General features: G+C 37.0%; 1 protein-coding gene across 3 annotated transcripts in view; it reads right to left on the reverse strand.

Annotated features, from left to right (window-relative positions):
- Il33 (interleukin 33) overlaps nt 1-18,121 on the reverse strand; it is a 35,843-nt gene extending 17,722 nt beyond the window's left edge. For all 3 annotated transcript variants that reach the window (XM_010620819.3, XM_010620820.3, XM_010620818.3), the window contains exon 1: nt 18,008-18,121. The gene's annotated coding sequence lies outside the window, so the exon portion shown is untranslated. The remainder of the gene's footprint in view (nt 1-18,007) is intronic.
- Nucleotides 18,122-22,282: the final 4,161 nt, after the last annotated feature.

Genomic DNA, 22,282 nt, shown 5'->3' on the forward strand with positions numbered 1-22,282 from the left:
AAGGGCAAAAAAATAACTCATGCTTTTGAATTTTATTTTTAAGTAGTGTTGGGGATCTTTTAAAAAATTTGTGTTGTCAATTATAAATTATTTAAGATATGCACTATGACTTAAATCTTTACACTTTTGTTAAAGACATTTCTGTTCATACATTTTTTTAAACATAATGTGGAAATTTTACACAATGTTTTCTTTTAGAACTCTAAGTTTTTTCTCTTCAAAAGATCTTTTCACCTCCATGCTTATAAACAAATTTACTATTTTCTAAACTTTTGTTTAATATTTGATTTGGTAGTATTTTTAGTATAAAGTGTGAGTTAGTGTTTTTTTTAAAATAATTATCCAAACTATATTTGTAGTATAGTTTAGATGAAATTTTACCACTTGTTATGTTGAGATCAGCATGTAGAAGCCTATAAATGAAATATGGTTTTAATTTTATTCTTAAAAATGTGATTTTTTTTGTTCCTGTATTTTATTTTATTGTATTGGTACTGGGGATTGAACTCAGGTCCTTGTGCTTGCAAGGCAGGCGGCAGAACCACTAAGCTAAATCCCCATCCCTTGTTCTTGTTTTTTAAATGGGTGGACTGAAGATTGTACCCAGGGCCTTTGTGCTGAGCTACTTCCCCTGCTCTTCTTCTTTTTTTTTTTTTTTTTTTTTTTTTTTTTTTTTTGGTACCAGGGATCAAACTCAGGACCTTGCACTTGCTTGCAAGGCAGGTGCAGTGCCACTGAATGAAATCCTCAGTCCTCCTCTGCTCTTTTTATTTTGAGACAAAGTCTTGCTAAATTTCCCAGGCTGGTCTCCACCTTCCAATCCTTCTGCCTCAGCCTCCCAGAGTGCTGGTATTACAGACAATGCACCACCACACCCGATTACAACATGAAAGTTTTTAAGCAAGTGAGAAACATCATTTAATTATGTTCTATGTATGTAGTCTTATGGCTACGTAAAGCAGCATTCAAAGGAAAGAAATAAAGAAAAGAGGAAAGAAGACCAGTTACGTACCTAATTTAAATAGCCCAGGAAAAAGCAAGGAGGAAAGAGTTAGGGCAGAGTTAGTGGGACTAATATGAGGGCCATGAAGATGAATGAATGCCACAGATGCTTAATAGTCTTTGGATATTGGTATGAAGAAAGGCTTTGTAGGTCTCACTTCTGGGTCACTAAGTCACCAAGCTGCTTGATGGCTAAGTGAGGATTAGAACCCAAATTTCCCTCCCATTTCAGAGATGTGTCCATCATAATGCCTTCACAACTCTTTGTTTATTTGAGACACAGTATCATTTTGTTGCCTGGGCTGGCCAGGAAGTTAAGATCTTCCTGTCTCAGCCTCTAGAGTGCTGCGATTGCAGCTACATGGCACTGCCCTCCTTTCCACCCTTTCTCCTTCCTTCCCCTCTGTCTTTCACTTACATGTTAGGCAGGCATTCTACCATTTAGCTATACTCACACACCTTAGCAGCTGTGTTTGGATATGGGATCTACCAGCTATGGACTGGGGATAAGGAGAACAGGGCAGTGAAGGAACTAAAGGTAGTGCTCATGCTTAGTCATGGGAAATGCACAAGAGGAGTTCACAGACAGAGGAAGGTAATGACTTAGATGTATTAGAAGTTGAGGTGCTGGAGAAACAGCTACAAATATGCTTTGGGAGGGAGCAGAAGCCAGGTTATAGGAGGCTAGAATTAGCCATGTGGGTTTTCTCTTCATCTGTGAAGGTATAATTGATGGTGGAGGAGGAAATGGATTGTCTTGGCTAAGTGTGAGGCAGGAAGAGAAAACTGGAGAGATGGAATTGTGGAGAATTTCAAAGAGTAAGGAAAGCAAAGGAATTAGTAAAGAAAATCAGGAAGAGAAGCAGAAAAAAAGATGAGAATAAGAGAGAACACTGTCTCAAAAAGCAGAATAGTTAGTCACAAGTACTATAATTCCCCACTGGAGATTAGAGACCTTGAGTATGATTGGAATCTCAAAAGGACTTACAGTGGACTGTGTGCACAGGGGAGAAGGACAAAGTGAGACTTTGCAAGAACTATGGTAGGAAACAGAAGAACTGTATCTTGAGGGAGTAGTGTGGAGCAGGGAAAATATGATTTACTCACTAGTTGATCTTGGGAAAGTTACTTGCTATTTCTAAAGCTCCGTCTTCATCAAAATAATAAAATTTTTCATAGTGATTTGAACTCATTAGGTCATGAGAATTAAATAAAATATATTTTAAGTGTTTAGCCTAGTAATTGGCATACAGTTGATACTCAATACATGTTTTAAAATATTATTATTTATGTTTTATTGTTATATGAGACTCTTGGGCATTTTTCAATGCAGGAAAGGGTTGGTAAAAAGGGGAAAATCTATCTGATAGTCCCAGAGGAGATAGAGCAGAGAGAGGGGTAAGAACGGTAATGGAGAGGTCAGCTTTGTAACAGAGGAAACATACTTCTTTCTGGAGAGAAGTGAAAGAATGGCAGTTCAACACGAAAGTTTTAAAATCTGGAGACAGAAACTTGAGGATCTTGTAAAGTGACTTCAATCTTCTTAACAATGTAAATTATGGAAGAATTATGAAGATAACAGGTATGGGGATTTAGCCCAGTGTTTCTGCCACCTGCCTCGCACGAATTATGAAGATGAGGAGGAAAAAGCATTGTTTTAAATATTTAAGGCTGGAGCTGGGTGTGGTTGCACATGCCTATAATCCCAGCACTCAGGAGGCTAAGGCAGGAGGATCACTGTGAGTTCAAAACCAGCCTTGGCTACATAGTGAGTTCCAGGTCAGTCTAGAATCTAAACAAATAGAAACCCATGAAAAAAAAAAAAAAAAAAAAAAAAAAAAATTAAGGCTGGGGCTGGGGGTTTAGCTCAGTGGTGCCACTACCTGCCTTGCACATGCAAGGTATGGAGTTTGATCCCCAGTACCAAAAAGAAAAAAAAAATTATCCAAGGAACTGTTTTAGATTTCTCCACAGTTAGCCTTAAAAATTTTTTTTTTTATTTTTTTGGTTCCGGGGATTGAATTTGGGACCTTTCCCTTGTGAGGCAGGTGATCACTGAGCTAAATCCCCAACCCTTCCTTGGAAAATACTTTTTAAAAAGAACAAATAGGGAATTATTATTCAATAGCATTGAGTCCACTGCAGAAAATGAAAAAATGTTCTGGAAACATTTGGTGGAAATGATTGCAGAACTTTCTGAATGTAATGAATGCACAGAACAGTATGCTTAAAATTGGTTAAAATGCTAAGCTTTATGTTATTTATATTCTCCCGCAATTTGAAAAATAAAAATGGAAGAAGTAGAAAGATGGGAATTTGTAAGCAGGAGAATCCCAGTGTTCCCTAGCTTAGAGAGAGATGTACTGGTCCTAGTGGTGGTTAGGATGTGGTTTTGAGTGACATGTTAAGAACTATTAGTCAGAAAGGCAGGAATTGGCATCACCAAGGATGACTACAGCGGAAGAAATGACGAAAAGCAGGTCAGGTAGTGGATAAGCAGAGAGGAAAGTCATTAGCATTAAATGGGTCTTGGGCTGGGTTAGAAAGGGAAGTGGGAAGTGGGAGATTGGGCATATCTGGGGTGGTATGGCCTAGACAGAAAGGGAAGTAGAAAATGATAAGTATGTAAATTCCTCTGCTGGTATTGGGAAATAGGCAGATAAGAAAAGGGAGTGGTTATATTTGAAAACAGTATTACCAAGAGAAAATCACATTTTAGATTGTAAACAGAAATAGAAGTGTTCTAAAGGAAAGGAGGGAGAGGGTAAGGAGTATGAATGTGTGTTGGAGGAGAACATTCCAGCAGAAATGGCCTACATTTAAGTTAAGAAGAAAGCACAAAAGATGATTTTAATCTGTCAAGAAATGATAAATAAAATATTTAGTTGGCTGTTCACCTCTGAACTACAACAAAATATATGAATTATAATCCTTTCCAAATTGTAAATTTGTATGGTTGCCTCTTTTGTTGGACAAGTCTCCTAGAAGCTTATATTCAATAAATATTGAATATCCATTTTATGCTAGGGACATAGGATTATAATTGATTTTGCTATTCTGTTAGCACTAATTCAGGAGAAATTACATGAAATTTTTCATGTATCTGTACCTGATCAACTGGAAAATCATTTATTGAATCACAGACTTTTTATGTATCAGGCAGTGCTCCTTGATTAGCAGTGCCTGCTATCAAAATACTAATACACTTAATGTTAGATTGACTGTTGACTTTTCTTATTATGAAATCTGCTTAAAAATGCATTAATGAGTTGCTTTCTTCTGACATGTCTCATTATTAAATTATAGTTTACAAAAATTTTTTTATTAAAAACATACTTCTTATGGAGAATTTGGATGATACATAAAAGGGGAAGTTCAATCTCTGATATCCAAGAAAATACTACAATGTTTCAAAAAGAAACACAACTGGTAATCCTTGTAAGGAAAGCCTAACCTCCCTGAGGAGCTGAAGTCATAAATAATACTGAATTTTTATCTGTTACCAGTATTCCACAGTGTGCTGCCTAATAATGACAATAATAAACAAATACTTTGTCTAACGCTAGTCTAGGTACTGGGGAGACAGTGGTGAAAAAAGCGGAGGGTTTGCTTGACCTCTGTTGAAGAGAAGGAGGACAAGCAAACAGTCACACTCCTGTATTATTAGTGAATTGTGATAATATGGTGGTGAAGAATATAAAGGAATAGAATTACATAAGATGGTGTAATCAGAAAAGAGTACTTTTAAAATGCATCCAAAGCTGGGCATGGTGGCGCACGCCTGTAATCCCAGCACTCGGGAGGCTGAGGCAGGAAGATCACTGTGAGTTCGAGACCAGCCTGGGCTACATAGTGAGTTCCAGTTCAGACTCAACTACATAGTGAGACCCTGTCTCAAAAAACAAAAACAAATAAAATGCATCCAAAAGGTGCAACTGTGTGAAAGGCAGAGGCAGGAAGTGTCTTCTGGGCGCAGAACCCCTGGGGCAAGGCCCTGAGATAGGCAGAACCTGTACTGTGTAGGGAACTGGGAGGAACAGCAAGATTAGCACAGAGTAGGCTGTGGAACAGTATAGTGTAATAGGGCTGGAGATGGAGAAAATTGAAGCTGTGTTAAAGTGACCTTGGAGGCCAGAAGAGCTTGGATTTTATTTCAGGTGCCATGAGAAGGACTGGAAGAACATCATCGTGATAGAGTACTTGCCGAGCATGTACAAGGCTCTCAGTTCAATCCTCAGCACAGAAAAAAAAAAAAAAAGTGCAGTAAAAGAAAGGTTTTAAGCAATATAGATGTGACTTGACTTTTGTTTTTAAACTAGTGCTTTGACTCCAGTTGAAGGGGAATAAGAGGGAAGGAATGAGACCAGCAAGGAGTTTGCATTAGTTCGGATTTAATAATGGTAGTGGTAACGATAATGATAGAAGCTACAGTGTTTCTGGTTCTGACATCTTACAGGGACCAGATACTTAATAACTGTCACCATGATCTCCCTTTTAGAAGCAAAGAATTTGTGCCTCAGAGAGATTGTCTTTGTCAGAGACCATAGAGATAATAAGCAAAGCCAGAATCGGACATCAAGTTGATCTGGTTCTTTCAGTTTATGGGGAGCATTGGTAGAATAGAATTTATGGGCCCTAAATTCCATTACCACCATATCAAGCTTTCATGCCCTTGACTGGGAAGAGGATCTGTGAGGTACTGTGGGGTCACACAAGCCTACTGCTAGTTAATGGAAGAGGACAGTGCCCCTAAATTGGTCCTAGCTGATAGAAGAGAGGAAATGGAGAGTATAATTAAGCTTGCCGGCAGTTTGACTTCATTGCCAGGGAACAGTGATGGGAGGAAGAGGATTGGGTGCTCATTCCAGTTCTCTGCTCCCTTGGATGCAGTGATTTCCCATCTTTCTTGAAGGAGATCAGAATAAGTGATGTACAGAAGGGATGATTGAAGTTTGGGGAGCAGTGACACCACACCCTCCTCACTCAAACGGAATCCCTATATCTATAGCCTAAGTATGGTGACAGCACTCTGAAGGAATGTGGGAATAAATTCCCAGCCCACTTCATTATTTTTGACCTACAAAAATGCTGATTTTTATGTACCTTGGCCTAATAGAACCAAGGTCTTCTTGTTCTTTGATGTTCTTTCCAAGCATTGAGGAAACTGACTTTCTGGGTGACCTGAGGCCCTGTGCTTTTAATTTGACTGAACATTTCACATTATTCAGTTCAAGTTTAAATCCCTGCCTTCCTCCCATTTGCTTCCCCATGGTTCTCACACATTGGAGGCCACAGCTGTGTGGTGGGGGATCAAGTCTAATGATTCTGAAGCAGAGGTAGATTGGTCTCTTATTTCCAAGCTTAGACCCAGGATTTTCTCCCTCCTCTCAAGTTCCTTGCTTTCCAAATCTCAGTTTTCTTATCTTAAAAATGAGGAGAGTTCATTAAACCAGTGTTTCCTATCCCTTTGGTTTCCTTTCCTGTGTTCTTCCTTCAGCCCATTCTATCCTCTTTTCTTTCTTCGGTATCAATACTTTGCTCACTCAACAGATGCCCTCCTCAGAAAATGCCCCAGTTCCGCCTCAGCACTGTGCTCTCTTTACAGCAGATAGGATGGAGATAGGCAGGGGAGGAACTAAGTAACCTGGAGTCCTCTCTTAGGTAGAGGCTTATCTGTCACAATATAAAAATCTAGGTAAGCCATGGACTTAGCTATATTTTGTTTTAGGACAAAATTACAATAAAAAGGAAAGTCCAGAGAGTGTGCAGAGGAATTTTTTTTTTTGGTTTTGTTTTTATAAATTCAGAAAGCTTTCATTGTTAGAAGAAAACAGTGTTGTATGGGGGCAACAGCTAACATGGAGCAAATAGACATGATTTTAGCTACCTCTGTAGGTTAAGGTTGAGATCATTTTTTCTTTTACTTTTAGAATGCATTTAAGTAAGACTGGAAAAGTAATATACAAATTATGAATTTTGCAAAAATTAAAGACACTACAAAAGATTCAATGGGAGCATACAAGTTTTATAGTTAACCTGTTTTGGGGATACTAGGCATTAAACTGGGGGTGCTCTACCAATGAGCTAGTCCTTTTAAACTTTTAATTTTGAGACAGCTAAAATCTAAGTCACTAAATATTTCCTCAGCAAAACTGCCAAGACAAATGGGTAGTTTTTAATTAAAATGTATGAACCAAACAGAATACCAGGCACCATAGTGAGAACTCACAGAAAGAGTAAGTTGTGGAAACCAACCACCAAGGCTTCATGTATTAAAACAACCAGAAATATCATATAAAATAACTGATTTTAATCATTAAATAATGTTCTGAAAAAATATTGAAAACAGGGAACCTAGAAATAAAAAGGAATATATTATTGAAATTAGAACTCAGTGGATTAATTAAATAGCAGATTAGACACAGGTGAAGAGAATCAGTGAGCTAGAAAATAGGTTTGAAGATATTCTTTAGAAGGCTGTCTAGGAGCTCTAGTGGTGCAATCAGTTTGTGCCTGGTACTTATATAACAGAAGGCTATCCAGAGACACATAGTGGTGGAAAATATGATAAAAAAAAAAAGGAGTAAGATTTGGAGCACAGAGTAAGCAGTTTAACATATATCTATTTGGAATAACCAAAGGAGATGATAGAGAAGGAATATCACTTGAGGATATAATGACAGAACTTTCTAGAATATTTGAAAGATACAAATCTTCAGATCCAAGAATGCCAATGAAAATTAATTCAAGTAAGAAGAAAGGAATCTTCATCTTGATTCCTTAATTGTGAAATGGGACAACATATAACAACAAACAATAGATTGTAATGTCAGTCATGGAGAACAAACTGTATGAATGAGCAAAAACTATATAGTTGTGCTTATAGGTAGATGTTTATAGTCTTAGAGTATCTTCAGGGCCTGTAAAATTAACATCAGATATTTGCAGAACTATTGAAGCACCTCTGCAGTCTAATGAACACTGTTAAAACTGCAGAGATGACCTAAAAATCCTTATTGTATGGATGAGGAAAGTGCTACTTGGAGCTAGTGAATAGATATGTGGGAAATCCGGGACTAGAACTTGAGTCTCAACTCACAAAGCAATAGTTATGACTGTTGCCATTTCTGCTCTGCTGATAGTTCTCTAAAATAATGATCAGCAACAAAGGAAAGCAAAGTGTGAAGAAAGTACAGGTTCAGTTTATCAGAATTTCTTGGTGCATGTGTAATTCATGAAGCTTAGTAACTGTTTGAACACATTGTTAGTGCAATGCTCTCTCCTAGAAAAACTCACTTTTTTTTTTTAATGAGCAAGAGGATGCATTCTTGATTTGTTTCCTTTTAGTTTGTGAGAAAGCCTAGGGGGAAAGGTTTGACAAAATATGAGTCAAAGTAAATAATTTCCTTTTTATAGAAGGGGACGCAGGAAGGAGATGTGGGGAAATTTCAACATGCACAAAGACTTTATTGAGCAATCCAGAGAAAGTGCAGTAACTAAGCCATGGTGTATATGAATGCCTGAGTCACTAGGTTACATCAGTTAGCTTTCACTCTGGGAATAGTACCCAGATTCCAATGCCTGACATTACTTGGACAATTTAGTATATTTATAATTCCAAATCCTAACTTGGATAGTTCTTTGGGAAGTCCTCCCAAATTCTCTAGGTTTACTGTTTGTTTTATAAGAGAAGCATGAGTCTTTTTTATAGCAAAGCTTTTGATTTTAAACTTTTCTTCAAATAGAATACAGTATCTTTAAACTGATTCACTAGTAGAGAGGCACTTGTTTGAGCATGGCACATTTCTCATACATATGAAACATTAATCAGGAATTTATTCCAGATACCATATAAATCAAGCCAGTGGAAGTGTCCCTCACTTTCCTTCCTGGTACAAGGGGATGCAGGTAGATACAGTACTTGGAATTGATCCTGTGAGTCAGAAGACTACATTTGAAGACAACTTTAGAAAACAACGAGGAATAATAAGAGGAGCTGCTATAAAGATGAGACGTTTTTATGGAAATGTGTAAAGAAAAATTGTAGTCTCTAAGATTTAGGACCAATAGAAGGAAGCTTAAAGCAGTAGATAAATAGGAAAACTTTACATTGGTGGAAAATAAATGTATCAGTTTTGTTTAAAAACAAATAAAAAAAACCCATGAGTTTTCCAAAGTCTTTGTAGATAGGGAGGGGTAGTGGGCTGGAGGGAGGGCAGGGGAATGGGGAAAAAAATAAGAACCAAGATGGATTATGTAAAGGTACAAACTTCCAATGATGAATGTCACTATACTGCATACCTTAAATGTACCAATAAAATTAATTAATTTAAAACATGAGTTTTCTCTTCAGTAATGGAAACAAACTGCTGGCTAATAAATTGTTTGCATTTTTTATAAAGACAAAGACAGCCTTCAGAGATGTACTCAGTTTTTCCCAAACTTTTTATTGTCAGATTTCAGACTGCTAACCACAAAGAATTATCTTTGGGCTTAAAAAAAAAGGTAATTAGCTAAACAAACTAACTGAATAGCTAATCAATCAGCCTTTGGTATGATGTGTGGAACCCCTGTATCATTTGTTTACCAAATATTTATCATAAATTATAGAAAGCAAATAATTTGTTAAATTATATGTCGTTTGAACAATGTTATAATTAAGAAATTGATAAGAATAATTTTTAATTGTTCACAGTAATTCAGCAGTAACCTGACTAAACTTTGTTAATGTACATACTTAGTTACTTTTATCATTACTGGGATAGAATACCTGACACCCAGAAATTAAGGGAGGGAAGGTTTAATTAGCTCACAGTTTGTAGAAGTTTCAGTCTGTAGTTGGTTGGCTGCAGGTCAGGGCAGCATGTCAAAGGGGCAATGCAGAAGAGAAATAGTTCATGGCATCATAGGGCAGGCATAAAACAGCATGCAGCAAGCAGTGAAACAGCACAAGCCATAGCAGCAAACCTGACTTTCTCTTTTCTTCTATTGGCTACCAGGCTTTTGGGTAATGATGCTACCCACACCTGGGGTGGGCCTTCCCAGTAACCACACCCAGAACTATGCTAAACCAATCAGTGGACTAATTTAGTAATCACACACACTTAATTCCAGTATCATATTCCCTACATCCAGCTACTTCTGAAAAGGCCCACGTATGACTGCATGAGATTTTGGGATAACATCTAGATACAAGCCATAACAATATCTTATATTCAAAAGGCTGTATAACCTGAATTTTTGACCATAAGGTTAAAAGGTTAATCCCTCTTAGAAAAGGACTGGCTCAGTGATAGAGTGCTTGCCTAACATATGGAAGGCTCTGGGTTCGAAGACTAGTACTACAAAGCCGGGCATGGTGGCGCACGCCTATAATCCCAGCACTCAGGAGGCTGAGGCAGGAGAATCGCTGTGAGTTTGAGACCAGCCTGGGCTACATAGTGAGTTCCAGATCAGTCTCAACTACATAGTGAGACCCTGTCTCAAAAAACAAAACAAAAACTAGTACTACAAAATATAAGTAAATAATAAATATATTACTGAGAATTTTTTTCTTAAACAAATGGTTTGTTTTATTAATGTTTTCTTCCCTAATTAACGATGCCTTGCAACTGGAATATTACATAGGAGTGCCTCAGCAACAAAGTTATAACCCTAGGGAAATTATTTTTTCTAAGGGTTACTAGTTTAATTCAAGTTTGAGAGAAAGAATATAGGTTGCCCCAGACTGACAGAAGTTAAAGAAAATGCAGGTATTAAAGTTGAAGGAGAACTATCTCTGAGTGACTAAAATGAGGAAAGAAACTATTAAGTATTGGGGAGGATTTGGGTTATCTGGAATTACACAGTTGATGATAGTGCAAATTGTTATAATTACTTCGGAAAATAACGTCGTAGTTTCCATTGAAGCTGAACAAATGCATACCTTTGGCTCAGCACTTCTCTTTAAAAGTAAGTACCCAACAGAAAACCATGAAAATGTTCACAAAAGATACGCAATGGAATGTCCAGAGCAGCTTTAGTATGTATCTCTAAGCAGGAAATAAGAGATACTTCTGTCTACGTTATAATAAATTTATTTGGAGGAATTCTAACCAGTAATGAGAATTTAAAAGCTTCAATTATGTGCTGCAGTGCATTCAAAAACAATGTTGAGTGAAAGCAGCGGGTATATAATGTATTAACTCATTTTGATGTAGTTTAAAAATAATGCAGTTATGTGTTAAGGATAAGGATATCTGAGAAATTCATCCTTATACAGTTTCCTTGAGCGAACGCTGTGGAATGTGCTTTCACAAACTAAAGCAGCTATGACTGACTAGGTGATAAAATTTTATGGGACCACTGGGGTGCATGAAGTCCATTGTTGAAATATTGTTATGCATCACATGACTATGTGATATCAGAGAGTGTAACAGTGGTTGTCCTTGAGATAGAAATTATTAGAAGGGGGCATGAAGCTTCTGTTCTTCTGTTGTATTTTTAAGTCAAGCTCTCTACCACTGTGCTAAATCCCCAGCCCTCTAGAGTAACCTTCAAAAGATTTCAGCAGCCCTTCTCATGAAGTGGCAAGAAATCTTTAAAATAAAAATAGTGAGAATTCTGCAAGATTTAAATGTTACTGAAAGTTGCTGAGGGTGAACGTTGTTTCTGAGCTAATGAATTCCTCCTTTCCACAAGGAAGATATCTTGATACACAATAACATATGTTGTTCAGGAATCCTGTTTCTGTCTACCAGCACTGGGTCTAGGAGACGCCATGTAACTCAGATCAGTAAGAGGTAAGATGAGGTCAGCCTTGGATTTGTTGGAAAAATTTTCACCTTGAATAAGAGGCAAGTGATGGGCCAGGGATGTAGCTCAGTGGTGCCTCACTAGCTTTGCAAATGCAAGGTCCTGAGTTTGATCCCTGGTACCCCCCAAAAAAGAGGCAAGTGAGAAGTAAGTGATTGTTTTTGACTCCTGTGAGGACGGGATGTTCAGAAGCTGGGCCAGCTATCTTTTCCCATGAAGGAAGAGGTCATAGACACTCTGAGGATGGCAGAGCAGAAGTGTAGGTCTGAGTCCTTGATAATGTCATGTTCTTGATTCCTTGTACTAATTGTAGAACTGTCCAACTCAGAACTCCATGTTAAATGAACAAGTGTCATTAAGTTTTAAGTCATATTCAGTTTGGTGTTCTATTATTGTAGCTAAAAGCTCATCAGGTAATACAGATTCTCTATTTTTTTGTCCTACATATAATCTACACTGACATTTTCTAAGTCTTTTTATTTTTTAGTACTGGGGATTGAACTCAGGACCTTGCTCTTGTTAGGCAGGTGGCAGCACCACTGAACTAAATCCCTGGCCCAACATTTTCTAAATCTTGAAATGAAAAACAACTATTGTATTTTGACACTTAGTATCTTTAAAGAGCAGATTTTAACATTTAAAATGTCATATATTAAAGAAAATGTTAATGCAACAGGGATATATAAATTGATATATTAAGATTGATAAAGTATATTATATGTGAGAAAGAAAGATATATCTGAAGAGAGAAAAGATAAAATCCTTTTTTGTCAGAACAAGACTTATAAGTAACTGAGGTGTTCTTTTTAAAACATACAGAATACCATTAAGAGTAATATTACTGTTTTTGCTATTAATTTTACAGATTGCCATTGTAGTACTATTTTTACTGTTTTTTATTCTTATAAAACAGAAAGACACCAATTAGGTTTGTTTACCAAAAATTTTTGTGTATAAAATTATGAATTTTGTGTACATATAAATAGTGCATAAAATAAGTGTAGATGAACGCATAGTGACAAAATGAAATGACTTGTCGAGACTTTGAAAATGAGACTATAAAATCAGAAAGCAAGAGTATATGATAAGCAAATTCATAGTTATTACCTCTGGAAGAAAAGATTAAGTAATAGCACAGATAGGCCTTCAAAAGCATTAGTAATATTCTGGTTTTTAGGCAGATGAGTAGACACATTATCCATTTTATTGTTTTTCTTCAGCATGTGTATACATACATATATATATATATATATATATATATATACATATATACACACATACATAAGATTCAGTGTATGACATATTTTGTAATTAAAACTTTTTTTAAAAAAGAAAAACTTCAGTTAGCATTCTGTTTAGCCAGGCAAGGTGGTTCACACCTATAATCCCAGCACTCGAGAGACTGAGGCAGGGGAATCACTGCAAATTCGAGGCCAACTTGGTCTGCATAGTAAATTCAAGAACACCCTGAACTACCTAGCAAGATCCTGTCTCAAAACAAAAGAAAAAAAAGCCCCAAACATTCTATTCATAAAATTTGTTAAGCCAGGCTTTACCATCCTGCCATAGCTATGTAGCTGTTGAATAAAACATCAATATCAAGGGGCCATGGGTTTAGCTCATTGGTTCCATTGCCTGTCTTGCAAGCACAAGATCCCAAGTTCGATCTCTGGTACCAAAAAAAAAAAAAAACCCAAAAAATCAAAAAAACAAGACAAAACAACAACAACAAAAAAACCCACTTTCAGAATTAAAAAAAAAATTGTTGCCTGAATACAGTAATGGTTCTTAAAATTATGAGATGGTTTTAAGCAAACAAAGAGCCAACATAAAAGGGCTTCCACATTTCAGATTGTGACAATTTGTTGTTTTGAGACAGCTTCTCGCTAAGTTCCCAGGCTGATCTTGAATTTGATAATCCTCTTGCTTCATTCTCCTGAGCAGTTAGGATCACAGGTGTGCACCATCATGTCTTTCTAATTATGACAGTTTAGCTCAAAAGAATAAAAATATTGTAGTCAATTAAAGTGAGTCACCCACAACATAACAAAACCCAAAATACCTCCATAGTCCATAGTATTATTAAAAAGACAAAGAAAACTAAAATTTTTTGATCACAATATTATTTTGGATTATCTTTATTTAGAAGTTAATTGTAAATGTATGATATGTGAAAAGTTTTCCTTGTACAAAGTCTGTAGCTATTGCTAGCATAACTTCTACAGAATTTATCTCCTATGTTTGGGATATGCTTGTTGTATGGGGACAGAGAAACACTGCTGTCCCAGAACAGATTGTTAAAAGTCCCATAAAGCCTTACAAATATCACAACACTGTCACCACCACACTTTCCCAAGTTAACTGTGAGTTAATAGGCAAAATAAGAGTCCCTCCCAATGCTGCTGTTCAGTTTGTATTCTCCATGGGCTGGACTAGTTGTGTGAAAATAGTTCCTTTCTCAATCTTTTGGGGGTCTGGTTCTGTACCAGCTATTAAATGATTTGAATTTCACACCCGGATAGGCCATGTGATTTTCTTTCACAAACATATGGTTGCCCACTGATACAAAGAATTGTGTATGAGATAATATTTATTTAATTGTTATAAGACTTTTAAAAATTAAGGCTTTTCACTCACAGGTAAATGAGAGGTCCTGGCTATTAAACTGAATGCCTCTGGGAGGCTGAAGCAGGGGGATCTTGAGTGGGAGTGGAGCTTGGGCTATGGAGTGAGTTCAGACCTAACCTGGACTACATAGTGAGACTGTGTCTTAAAGAAAAAAAAAATTATGAGCAAAATTACATTTTAAGAATTTTAAGATTAAAATTTTATTTTCAATTTTAAGAATTACATTCTTAAAATTACATTTTTAGTGTTTCTCCCATGTACTGATAGCACTAGAAAAAGTGTTGACAATGATTTATTTATGAGGTATTTACAGTGGAAGGCAATTAATGTAGACTGGATACTCATTAAAAGTAAAGCAGGGCTAGGTAAAGCAGGCTCAGAGGTGCTGTGCTTGAATCATAAGAGCAAGGTCCTCAGTTTCATTCGCAGTAATAAAAAAAAAAGTAAAGCAGCCAACCAAATTCGTGGGTGGACCTTTCCTCCTTCATTGTAACAGAGACGGCTAAAGAAGTTATGAGAAAATGGTGTTAGCAGTGACACTTTCGCTCTGGTAATAGTGAATGTACCCCAGAAAAAATCAGTGGGATGTTTCATGTTTTCTCACTCATACATTTTTTTTAAAATCTGAAAATGATGAAAAGTCTGAATCAAAAAATAGGCTCCTGGGCTGGGGATTTAGCTCAGTGGTTCCACCACCTGCCTTGCAAGCACAAGGACCCAAGTTCAATGCCTGGTACAAAAAAAAAAAAAATGCTTCCCAAGGAAGATTAGAGACACACTAACTGAAGTAATTTAGAATCATTCTTACTTCTTAGTTCTTTTTCTTTTTCTTTTTTTCTGGTACCGGGATCAGACTTAGGTTGTTGTGCTTGTGAGGCAGGCATTGGAACCACTGAGCTAAATCCCCAGCTCCTTAGTCCTTTTTCTTACATGGGACTTGGCACTAGATTTTATTTATTTATTTATTTATTTATTTATTTATTTATTGGTACCGGGGATCAAACTCAGGTCCTTGCACTTGCAAGGCAGGCCACCAAACTGCTGAGCTAAATCCCTGGCCCATGGCACTAGATTTTAGTATGTGACCTGAAATTTACTAACTTCATCATCTTGGGTTATTATAATCTTTCTTTATTATTTTCATAAATTGAGAAGGTGATACTTAAGAGGTACTGTGAAGATTACACAGGATAAAGCAGGTTAAGTGTCTCACACTTAGTAGATGGTTAGTGTTTGATAAATTATCTTTAATGACTGCGTGTAACTTGCCACAGCCATCAGAACATTTCCTCTTGAGGAAGGTCTTGTTGATGGTTTGCTTTTTTTTTTTCCCCCCATATTTTTTCACCAGAGGGGGGAAAAATCAGTCTCAGAAGAGTCAGAATCATTCTACAAGTCAATGATAATGGATTTGAAGCTTGTCAGCCTCTGATCATTTGTGGATTTTGCTATTATGCTATATCACACTCTTTAAAGAATATACAACAAAACAAAAACCCTTCATAAGTATAGCCTACATTACCAGTAATAATAGCAACATAAGCCAGAAGTCTGCTGCAGGGGGGAAGTGCTTCAAATATCCAGTTCCTTTCTATTGTTCCTAATTATGAGCTTTGCTTGCCTTGTAAGGTTATGTTTCCTTAAGAGTTTCTTTGGCAGGCTGAGGTAGCTCAGTGGTAGTGTATGACAGTCTGTACAAAGCTCTAGATTCACTTCCCAGCATTGAAAAAAAAATTCCCCCAAACAAAAACTTTCTTTTGTATTTAGATGTCAGCACCAGAGAACCCAGAGGAAAAACAAATTAGAGGTTCTGCCATAATTTCCTGAAGCCTTGGAACCAAGCATCTTTTTGTGTTGTTGGCAGAATTAAGTTTTTTTGTACTAGTCAAAGAGTTAATATTTTGGTCTACTAGTTTCTTCTGCAAATTGGGATACAAAGAAGGGAAAATCTAGCACTGTTGAGTCCCACAGTATTTGCCAAACTTTGAACTTGTACAGAAGCTACATTGATTTTGGCATAGTCACACATCTACAAGGAAGCAAACAAACAATCCAACCATCATCGTAGCAGATTTACTGGCATATAAATATTCCCAGACACATATTTTTTCTTCTCCCAGTGATAACTCACACAATTATAATGATTTAATTCTTTGGTGGAACTGAATTTTTCACAGATGAAGGTTACACATATTCCCAGAAGCTCTTTCTGTAACTTTTGGCAGATGTTGGCCAGCAGTAGCAGCTCTCATTTCTGAGTCTTCTGTTACTTTCAGCACTATGTGAAAATTTGCCTCAGAATTCTTTCCTTTATAAATAAAAAGATGGAAAGAGGTATATTCTGGCTATAGATATTTAAGTTTAAAAGTGATGGCAAAGTGATAAGCATTCAGGTTACTGAGAAAATCAGACATGCCTGTGTTTCTAGATACCTGGGAGGCTGAGGCAAAAGAATCGAAAGTTTGAGACCTGCCTGAACAACTTAGCAAGACAGTGTAAAAAACAGCATACCCCTGGGGGAGGGGAACATAGTTCAGAGCTCCCTGGGTTCAGTTCTAGTACCGGAAAGAAAAGGGAGGGGGAAGAAAAGGATCAGAAATTCAAGATCTTTGCAGAGATGAATGGAGAAAATGTGAAGTTTGAGCTGAGGTGAGAGACGCTCATCCTGAATTCTTGTGTTTAAGGACACTGAGCTGTGTGATTCAATTCAAGGACCTTAAACTTTGAGAAACACAGGATTCTGAAGTTTTCTAAGTGCATTTGTAGGAAAGAAACCAAAAGAGGAACATCAGGTATTTGAAAGACAACTGGGAAAAGCAATAGGTAGGGATGTTGAGAGTAGCACTGGACCACCATGGCATTCAGGGTGATTCAAGTTGAAGAACAACTAAGAGAAAGATTCAGCTGCATGTAGCCCTGTTCGTTCTACCTTTAGTCTCCAGTTTGTGTACAGCCACAGTACATTCTTCTGGATTTGGTGCACTATTCTTTACTAAGATTGTCGGGAGGCATATATTCACTTGTGGAAAGATAAGGCAGAGAAGAGTGTGAGGAGGAAAAATTGCCAGGAAGCAGACTGCAAGGAATAAAAAGAAGAAAGCAATTTTCAAAGGAAAGTATAAAGGAATAATAGTGGCAAAATTGATGAGCTTTTGAATTTATCAAATTTATGTTGTCAGTTCCTTATTTTTAAAAAGATATTTTTGATTATCCCCTTTTACTGAAAATCACTTGTAAACAGTTGCTAATAGGTTTGTTTAAACCTTAGGAGTATGAAATAGAATGATCAAATTGTTTTATAAGTTTCATTGGTGGCGCAAAGGAACATTTACTATAAAGACCATTGTAATTATTTAGACAATGTATTAATAATTTTACAAATCACCCAAAGAAAGCAAAATGTAATTGTAAGACAGTAGTAACTATTATCATCAGCTTTTACTTGTTTGCAATAGTAATAACAAATTAGTCTAGTAATTTATTTTGCAGAAGGAAAAAAAAAAGCCAATTCTCTGTGATTTTCTAGATCTATCTTTGCAAAACCTGACCAGAAAATCTCTCAGAAGACTGGTTTTAATCTTACCTTGCGATCTTGCTGTGATTTCCCCGCTTGCTTTTTCTGTCTGTTCAGAGAGCCTGAAGACTCTTTTTATTACAGAAAGTTTGGCAGAGAACCAAATGGCCTGAGGAGGGAGATCTGGATGGATGACATTCTAACCATGTTTTAATAACATCTAAAGAGCCAATAAAATTACATCCTGTGAATATCGCTTTCTGCCTTTTTTCATTTTCTATTTTAACCAGCAATGATGGATTTCTGTATTTCTCTTTACTTCCAACTCACATCAGAATTTCCACATGCACCCCCCTCATCTCTTCTTCCCCTCCCTTTCACAACTTGTCTCCTGAACTCAGAAACTTCCAAATTAAACTCTAAAATCACCTTTAACACAGTTCATATTGAAATTATTTTGTTTTGTATATTTTCACTTTTGGCCATTAGCTTCTTAATTTACAGCCATCAGTGAGAGGTCAAAGTCTGCTTCCAAATTCCTTTCTAGTAGGGTTACTCCCTATTGCATATCAGAAGTATGCAGCTTATCAGCAAATAAAAACTTTCAGATATCCCTTGCATGCTGGTATACCCAACCTGCCTTCTTACTTCCCATTGTTCATTGTCCTTTCATTTATTCCAGAAAGCTCACAGATTTTATTTTGTTGTAAACGCAAATCCTGCCCTGTAAATATTTCATTAAATCCTCATAAGAAATTTTACTCCCACTGTCTCACTTCATCTCTTTTAGTATGTGCAACATAACTGTAGTAGGAATTAAAGGGATAAAGGGTTGCTTTTTTAAAATTGGGGTATGCCTGCATCCTAAGATTATATATTAAAAGGAAGACTGCTGTTGTGCTTTCAGAGATGTCTTGAAGAGACTCTTTGTTACATACCCACAAGCCTACCAAGCGCACCAAGCATCCAACCCTCAAGTTTAAAAGGGTGAACTTAAAATAAATGTGCACAAAAAAATGTTTTGTAAAATGTAATTACAGGAAATTTTTAATTTCCTTCTTAGCATACTGTAGAACATTGGGTTCTGAAATTGAGGGGAAATAGGAAATGAGAGTGATAAACGGCTAGCCAGGGCTTGGGAGAGATGACTGTGATAAAGTCTCCAGAAGAAAACAACTGGGAGAAGAACACTGATCTGTTACCAATTTAAAGCTATTTTATTTTCAGTGCAGTAGAACCCTTTCATCATCCTCAGACTTAAGCAGTCATTTGCTGCAAGCTTTGGTGTTGTATTTGTGAGGAATGAAGGAAGAAGACTGTGTTCACGCTATACTGCCCTGAAGTGGGGAGACCCTTGGGCAGAATGCTGAGGCAAGCAGTACTGATCAGGAATTGAGCCAGATGCAGTAAACAGGAAGGGGAAGCAACACAAAACAACTAGGGGCAGTGATGGTGAACCTTTTAGAGCTTTCAGTGATACAAACAGACCACTGTGTCATGCATGCCATAGATTCACCACCACCAAACTAGGGAAATAAATTTATGGTCCACCAGTTTTTGACAAAGGCCAAAATCAGTAAGAAATAGTTTTTTTTGACAGATTGTTTAACAGCTTGTTACATTGAAAAGAATAAAGTTGGACTCTTCACACTATCTTAAAAAAAGTGGTGCATCAAAATAGATAAAAGAAAAAATTATCCTAAGTATAAGAGTTAAATGAACTACAAAACTCTTAGAAGAAAATTCAGTGGGTGAATCTTCATGACTTTATATTTAGTAATATGGGCAACAACTAACAGAATAGGCAAATTGGACTTTCTTATAATTAAAATATTTGTTTTCCAAGGACTATCAAGAAAATAAAAAGGAAATCTACAAAAATCTAGTATGCAGAATATATAATTCTTAAAAGTCAAAATAAAAAAGATAACCTAATTCTAAAGTGAAAAAAGAAATTGAATAGAGTGTCTTCAGAGATATATAAAAGGCCAACAAACACATAGAAAAAGGTTCAATGTCAGTGCTTATTGTGGAAATCAGAACCATAAAGAAATACTTTGTAAGTACTGGTGTAAGACCTAGGGCCTTACTTCCACTCCTGTGGAGCTTGAACGGCGGAAAGGGCCTCCAAGATGCTGGGCCTATAGCCCAGTGATTGCTCCAGGTGTAAGACTTAGGGCCTTACTTCCAGGAGCTTGAACAGCTGAAAGGGCCTCCAAGATGCCCTATAGCTCAGCGATTGCTCCAGGAGCTTGACAAGCAGCGAGAATCACCCAGGAAGGAACGCACAGGATTAGTTGGAAAACAGACCTTTATTAGTCCAGCCAGATGGCACTCCTGGAGCCAAGTAGCTCCGAGAGGTGCCAGCTCAGGGGCTGAGGTCCTTTTTATAAGGGTATAAGCAGGGTGGGGTCTATACTCAAGATGCTTACAGAATGTCCCAAGGTTTTCAAAACATTCCTTCCAGGTAGACAAGGAGTGAAACAGTCTTTATCTATTTACCCAGAACTACAAGGAGTGAAACAATCTTTATCTATTTACGCAGAACTACTAAATGTTCACCTGCTAATTTACATTAGTCACAGTTGAGACTAGGAACTTAAGATTACAAAGTTATGCAGTCCCACACTGGGACAGCCATAATTAAAACAAAAATAAAGATTGTTTAGGACATGGAAAATACGGAGCCCTCATAGATTCTGGTGAGAATATAAAATAGAAGTCGCAATGCATAACACTTCAGTGGCTTCCGAAAAAGTTATACATACATAGAATTATCATGGCCCAGAAATTCCACTCCTACATGATACCCACATGAATTGAAAATAGGTATTAAAAAAAAAAACTTGCTTATCATTGTCTGCAGTAGCACCATTTGCAATAGCCAAATTGTGAAATTGGCCAAAATATGCATTAACTAAAGAATGAATAAACCGCCATGGTATATTTGTTATAATGGAATATTATTTAGGTGTAAGAAATGGTAACAATGTGGAAAATTATGAAGACATTACGTGAAAGGAACCAGACCCAAAATGTCATATAACGTATGATTTAATTTATATGAAACATCTAGAATATGTTAGTTTGTAGAGAAAGAAAGTAAATTAATACCTGCTAGCCTAATGAGTAGAGGAAGGAGGAATGACTATGCATATAGGATTTTCTTTTGGGGTGATAATTAAACAGAGGTGATGTTTGCGCAGTTGTGAGTACATTAAATGACATTGAATTTCATATTTTAAAATGATTTTATGTCGAGAAGTTTAGCTTAACTTTTAAAAATTAATATTTTAAATGAGTGAGCTTTTTTTTTTTCTTTTTAAACAGAACGGAATCTTACTGTGTTGCCTTGGCTGGTCTGGAATTCCTGGGGGTCAAATCCTCCTGTCTTAGCCTCCTTTCTAGGTGGTACTGCAAGATAGTGTAGTCACTGAGCTCTACTTCTTAAGGAAAGTAGTTTTTTGTTTTTTGGAATTTTTTTTGGTTATTTTATTGTTGTTGTTTCTGATACTGGAGATCGAACTCAGGACCTTGTGCTTGTCGGCACCACTGAGCTAAATCCCCAGCCATAAGGAAGTAGTTTTTAAAAGGCCGTTTCAAACAAGCCATGTTCTCTGACAACAAGACAATTAAGTTTGCCGTTATAGTAAAAATATTATTATAAAATACCATTCGTGTGATGAATCTAGACCAGCAAACAATTGTCCTCAAGGACAATTAGTGTCACGATTAGGTCACAAGACAGTAAAAAGCTGTGCTCCTCACAGAGACCAGACCAATCTGTTTGAAGGAAAAAGAAGACGTTTTATCAATGGCAAGTACTGTTTGCCTTCTTGTGCAGAAACTTGGTTGGAAAGACCGAGCTGGATTTGAAGCACTTTCTCCTTTCAAAGGAAGTAATGCCCCCTCCCAGTGGAACTGAGCAGAAGCCAGAGCAGATTCTTTAGTGACAGCCATACAAAATCTCACTTGGGAGGTTTTAAGACTGGGTGAACTGGGAGTGGAGTCTGCATTGTGCAGTGTAGAGGGTGGGGTGGTTTGTCTTGATGGAGGAAACCAATACTGGGAAGTGACACAGAGTTCTTTAAGAGGGGATAATTGAGAGGAAAGGGGAGAAGAGCTAAGGGATGGAGGCAAGGCCTTCTCAAAATGCTTACCGTCTCCACATAGTAGGAAGAGTTAGTTACAGTGCTCCGTCACCCTGTTCTGAAATTGTTTTCCTCCCTTCCCCGCCCTGCCTTCCCCTCCCCTCTTCTCCCTTCCATTCCCTTCTGCATAACTCTTGCTTTTGTAACCCTTCAGAAAAGTAATTAGTGAAATCTCTGGTAGCATTTACTCACT

Source organism: Fukomys damarensis, unplaced genomic scaffold (assembly GCF_012274545.1).
Source record: "Fukomys damarensis isolate Sample0158 unplaced genomic scaffold, DMR_v1.0_HiC HiC_scaffold_31, whole genome shotgun sequence".
Taxonomy (NCBI): Eukaryota; Metazoa; Chordata; class Mammalia; order Rodentia; family Bathyergidae; genus Fukomys; species Fukomys damarensis.